We start from the raw sequence: 6680 nt of genomic DNA on the forward strand, positions 1-6680 counted from the left end.
CCAGAATCAAATAGGACATTTGCATGCTCGGAATTTAACAAAAGGGTACCTGCTATCATGTCAGTGTTTCGAACAGTATCCTGAACAGTCATGTTGAAGGTCCTAGCAGCTGGGGGTCGGTTGGATGCAGCTTTGCTCAGCCCTGAGGCTGGGGGCTTCAACATTGGGAAATCCTTCCACATGTGCCCTACCTTTCCACATTGGAAACACGTTACATTGGGTCGGGTGCAGTTGTTGGCAATGTGTCCAATTTGGTCACACCGATAACATCTCAGAGGGGTTCTTGTCGGGGTACACACTCCAAGGTGTCTCTTCTTACAGGTTTGACACTCTGGTATTGAGGCACGTGGTTGGCTATGAAATGTTGCCCTAGATTGTCCGCCGCCCTGGCCAACGCTCTCACTGGGGTCCTTTTTGAATTCGGGGCCTCGTACAGGTTGGGACACTGCTCCCCTGACGAACCTGCTCGGAAGGCTCATGTACCCGGTTCCTATTCCTTGGCTTCCTATCTTCCTCTTCCTATTCTCCTTCTCCTTCACACTCTGCTCACTTCCAGCTTCAACAATCGAGGCTTTTTGTACTAAGGTGGCATAGTCTGTCAGCTCGAACACTGCTACTCGGTTCTGTATCCACTGTTTCAAACCAAGCTGAAACCTTCGCACTTTCTTTTCTTCGGTATTCACAAACTTAGGCACAAATCTCGACAACTCAGTAAATTTGGCCTCATATTCTGCCACAGTCATCTTATCATGTTTCAACTCCAGAATCCTAATCTCCATCTGGGTTTCCATAAACCTAGGGAAATACTTGTCTAAGAACAGTCGGGTAAATCTATCCCATGGAATCACAACATCAGTTTCCAGGTTTCGTTTGGACTCCCACCAATAGTTAGCTTCTCCTTTCAGCATGTAAGAAGCGAAAATAGTCTTGTGTCGTTCCTCAACACCTAGTATGTCGAAGGACTTTTCTATTTCTTTGAGCCAAGCCCGTGCTTCGACGGGGTCGGCAAATCCTAGAAACTCTGGGGGTTTGAGAGAATGAAGGCTCTAAAGACAGTAGCTGCACTCTGTTGGGCAGCATGTGGCTGTGGTGGAATAGGCTGTTGGTTCAGATTTGCTCTTAGCAGTTCCATAAATTCATTCATGAGGTTCCCTCCCTGATGGGTATCCTCAGCCTCTTCTACATATTCTTCCTCATCATATTCATTATAGTCTAGGTCTTCTTCACTTTCCTCATTCACTACAGGGTCAGGTCCACCTCGTTATTGGTTAACAGATTCTGCAGGCTGTGCCTTGGTTCCTCTTCTAAGGGGTGGCATTGTTTTGATATTGAAAATTGGTCAACATAGTTGTAATTATAACAGTTGGATTATTTTATTCGTATTTAAGCATGTCATTTATTATCTAGCAGCTTTTTATAAGGTGCGATAATATAGACATCATTTCTTAATAACTGCTTAGATATATATTAATAAGATCTCCCACTTATATCTTGGAGATGAAACAACTAGCCGAGTTCATACATGCCTGATTACAATCTATCACTACTAGTTCTGAATACTGAAATGAAAATACATAAGCCGTGTACCCTGAAGGGCTAGGAACGCTATCTACTACTAGCTATCCTATCAAAATTGGTGACAAGTCACCCAACCTTCTTCAAGGTCCATATCTAGACACTAGTCTCTCAGTCACTATCACTGCGAGTGAGGTCACGCACCCTCCTCATCGCTCCTGCAATCATCAGCTCTGCATCAACTACCGGGATGTATCCTCCCACTGCTGTCATCCTCATCTGAACCCTAGTATGGAGCTCGATCCCATCGATCTCTCTGCGGGCTATGGCTGGAGAAGCAGCTCTGAAATCTCCTGGGTATCCTAGTCGGGTGGCTCTCTCAGCTGTTAGTGCCTGGCGTAACTCCGCAATGCGAGCAGATGCCGCAGTGATCTCAGCGTTAAGCTGACCCACTACCCAGTCGTATACGGCTACATGCATGGTCGCCGGTGGTGGTAGAGGTGAATCTGGGTCGCTAGAGGATATGTCATGAACCTCGTGGAACTGTGCACATATCGCCTCCTCCTCATCATCATCATCAGTATAGGGCATAGGGCTCTGGATCCCTGGGGGTGCTGTAGGAGAGCGAATAGCCTGGTGAGGGTATATCTCCATATCCCTCCATACTACGCCATTAGCTATGGGGACAGGAAGGTTAGTCTCCTCCTCTAGGACATCCTTAGTAGGGTCATCGTCTGAATCATCAATGGGTGGGCTCTCTGGCTCGGGAATAGGGTCACGTTCAGGAATCATGACATCATCAACAGGATCAACCTCCCTCCTAGGCTCCACTGGTAACTGACACAATAGGCAGGGTGTTACCAACTTAGAGTTGGAATTCTCTTGAGGGTAAAACGGTCAAGACTACCCGTGTAGCCCGATGACGAACTCGACTTGAGCTCTAATTGATTATTCATATTTTATGTCCTATAGTTTCCAAGATTTGATAACCTAAGGCTCTGATACCATTTCTGTGGCGCCCCAAAACCCGGGGTCAGGAGTCTCGGAGGCCACGCCATCTAAACTCACACTACAATATATAATACTCACGCTTCACGACCCCACACTTATCACACACACACACTTACAGGTTATTGTCTTGAAAATGAACCATTATAACTAGAGTAATTGTCAACCATCAAGTGATATTTATTACAACCCAAAAGTAATTAATCTTACCGGGGAGTGACCTTTAAGTAAGGCTAGTCCGCCGACCAAATATACGTTTCTTGTTTCTTACCTTACATAAATCATACTTATAAATAAGCCGAACTATAAACATTTGAAAACTAATCCAGCTTATTCTGACTACCTGTGGTACAATACCAAACAACCTACGGAACAGCTGGCCATTTCCTACCCGTTTCCTGGCTGTGGTTCTCATGGCAGGCATCTTGATTCACTGTTGTGTTGTGTCAATTTAAAAAAACAAGTGTGAGCTATAATACCCAGCATAATAATGTACAGTATGAAAATGACTGTATGATAACATCATATAGGATAATTATGTTTTATTCGAAAATAGTTTTCCTTGGTGATACACACCTTCTTATGAAAGCAATTCTTTAAGGGATTTTAATATCCTGCGAATACCTTAATAGTAATCCCAGCACCTAGGCTTGGGTTACGGTATTGTATTTCAATTCCAATTGGAAGAATTAGGACACTCGTTGGAGCCACCGTATACGATGATCAGTCGTAATACGATAATAGTAACCTTTTCTACTAGTGGAAGGACGACACCTTCGTATCCCGGTTATCATCCTTGCCGCATTCGGGCTACGTGTCCCATTTTCGGGTATACACATACTTCACAAGTTCCTGAGTACACTGAGTACCTTCACCTGCGGTACCTTTGGTAGTCCATCTAGCACACATAGTACCAGAGTCTACCCCTCCCTTGTCCTTTAAAAGAATTATATCAATCTCGAGAACTCGAACCGCATCGAAGTTACCCAAGCGTTTTGCTTGTTGATAGAAACTACTTATCTCTCTAAGATATAAGTGTATATATATGTATATACGTACTTCCGAGAATTTCGGAGGAAGTACTAAGGATGTGAGTTGACCGTTGTCAACAAATAATTAATAAGGGGGAAAAGTTTCTCCTTGAAACTATATTCAACATATTAAATAAGTCGGGATAATATTCACCGACGTTCTGAAATTATTCGAATGATATTCTGGAATCAGAAAGTATATTTTAAATCAGGATCTATGATTTTTAAATCAATAATAATCCCTTTAATAAATAGTTAAGCGTTAATCGATTGATAATTAAACCTCGAATGAGTTTACTCTTTAAAAGAATATTTAAAATAATATTTCTCAAGTAGTTTGTGTCTACATAATTAATAATCTATAATGATTAATCGGGTTTGAAATAAATAAACGTTGGAGTATACTACTCCCATAATAAAGGAATAAGTATATAATATTTATTATTCGAACAATAAAATATAGTTGAGGGAATAAGATCGTTGGAAAAATCGTTTTAATAAAAGTTCGAGGTGTTTTAATGTTTTGTAAGTGGACGTTGAGTCCCTTTAAAACGTACTACTATGGACTTATAACCGTCCTATAATATCACCGGAATGATTCTCGGGTTTTATCTTAAATTCTGACCGATTCTCGGTCTTATATAATATGTCACGCTTAAAGGGAAATACATTTCAAGATATATACTTATCGTACAACATCGCTACACTATGCGAATATTCAACAACTACGCATCATGGCAAATATGGTATTTATGCAATGATAGTAAAACAATCCTTTCACAATACAACAGTAAAAAACAACAGTAAAAATGGAGTTGGGTTCGTAAACTTGCCTGGGTATCTCGAGGTGGAGGATGCTCTAGGTTCCGCTCAGAAATCTATAACCATAAACATATTTCATTTCGTTAGGTTCCGTTCTAATTTACGGCAACTCGCACTCATGTGCTACTTATTATGCACCCTCTCAACTTATACTACCCTTATCATTCCTTTAAGTCATATTCACATTATGGTCACTTCATTTTCCTAAGTATCTTAGGTTCATTCTTATTATCGCCGTCGGCTCCGCTTATGGATTCTTACGGTTTTTACTCGCGCGATCTCGGCTCCGATATTTTTATAAATTTGAAAAATAATTATTTTCACTTGAAATTTTTATGGACGTTAGGAAACTCAATATATTACTCTCTGTAAAAATTTCACCATTTATGAACACTTTTAAGTCGATCCTTTATATTTTCAAAGTTCGTAATTCGTAGCAGTTTTTGTCGCGTAAATCACTTTTAGTAAAACGGCCATAACTTTTGATCCGTAAATCGGAATCAAGCGATTCAAGTGCCTAAACCGTCCTTATAACATTTTCTATCCTAAAACATGGTTAGTTTTCAAGAAAATACAGTTTTCAACTTCGGGACTTTCTGCAGAAACTTAAAGTTACGATTCGTTGGTTTTAACGGAGTTACGTTTACGATCGGGGTTTCGTTTACGCCCTAACTCTTAACACAACCACCAACAATCATCATATCATCATCAACACACAAACTCTTCTCAAGAACATCATGTTCTTGAGGCAACAATAACCAACCTTAAATCTATTTAACTAAATCATCAAGATTTCACCAATAACACTCATTACACTAGGTTTACTACCACATACTAAATGGATCTTAAAAATGAACCTTAAATAAAATTGGGCCAAAGATTTTTACCTTTCTTGAAAGCTTGAGATGTGTTCCTGAGGATGGTGGAGGTTTGAAAGTGCTTGGTATGATTTTTAGAACCTAAAACCACCATTGAAATCAAGAAACCAAAGAGAGGTTACTATTCATACTATTCACTAGTGAGTTTCTTGAATTTATTTCACCCATCAAACCTTGATAAAAAGAGATGAAAGAATTTTATTACCTTATTTTAGTTGCTAGGAGGCTTGAGAATTAATTGGGTGATTTTACAAGAGCTAGAACTTGGAATTTTTGAATTGGATTTCCCCTTTTTCTTCAATATTGCCAAATGGAAGCAAATGGGTAGGGGGGTATTTATACTCCTCTTGGTTGCTTCTCTTGGATGCTTTACTAGGTTTCTTCTAGGAAGGTGAGGTAATATCTTTGCAATTGATTTTATTCTCCTAGTATAGCATTCTAGGTTGATTCTTGGTTGCAAATCTTAGGGTTAAATCTTAATAGCTTGCTAGGTTACAAGCTAAACTACTTGGTTAGCATCCTTAGCACACTATTTTGCTAGCTAGCTTGATCATCCTATGGTTAGATCACTATTTGATGAAGTAACCATAGTTACTTCCTTACCATGGTTTAGTTAGTGTGTTACGTTTATTTAATCGTTTACGCGTTCGCTCGGTTACTGAAACGTTCTTCGTAATACGCACTCGTAAATGGTTCGCGATGTAATTCCTTTCGTATTTATTCCTTATATTTTTATTTATCCTACTTGAATATAAATCCGTAGGATTTTAATCTTGTAATTATATTGTGATTCCCGTAATCCTCGATAAGTCATAAATACGGTCATTTTTCAAAGTTCGTTTTCTTCGAAAAGTAATAGTGTTTACATACACTCATTTGATACGTATAGTCGTAATATCAACTCCGAAACTCATTTTCTCATGCACTACATAGCGTGGGCTCAAACGTTTTACCCGTCCGTCAGGGTTACTATTCATTTAAATGCTTTACAAGGTCTCAAAAATTCGAGTTATTACAAAAACTTCATGCAAATACTGATGGTCCATAAACTTGTCTGGTAACCAAGGCATCGGTAGATGAAAGTTGGAATTGGAACAAGAAGCTTTCTCATCTCAACTTCAATCATCTCAATGAACTGGTAAAGAAAGATTTAGTAAAAGGTTTACTTGTGGACAAAATCTCAAATCAGGAAAGAAGGCAAATCCTGATGATAATGCACATGTTGAGGGGGAGAAACTTAAAAGTATCAGGACTGACAGCACAATTACATGGGGAGTTTTGCATGGAACTAATTCTGTAATTCACATTACTAATGATTTGTCAATTTCTGACAGAATGGTCAGTGGAAAAGAGATTTTTGATTTTTGCTAAAAACAAATTCAATAATGCAAATGCCGAGGGGGACTATAGATCAGTGTTTGATGAA

Source organism: Apium graveolens, chromosome 2, assembly GCF_009905375.1.
Source record: "Apium graveolens cultivar Ventura chromosome 2, ASM990537v1, whole genome shotgun sequence".
NCBI classification, from domain to species: Eukaryota; Viridiplantae; Streptophyta; class Magnoliopsida; order Apiales; family Apiaceae; genus Apium; species Apium graveolens.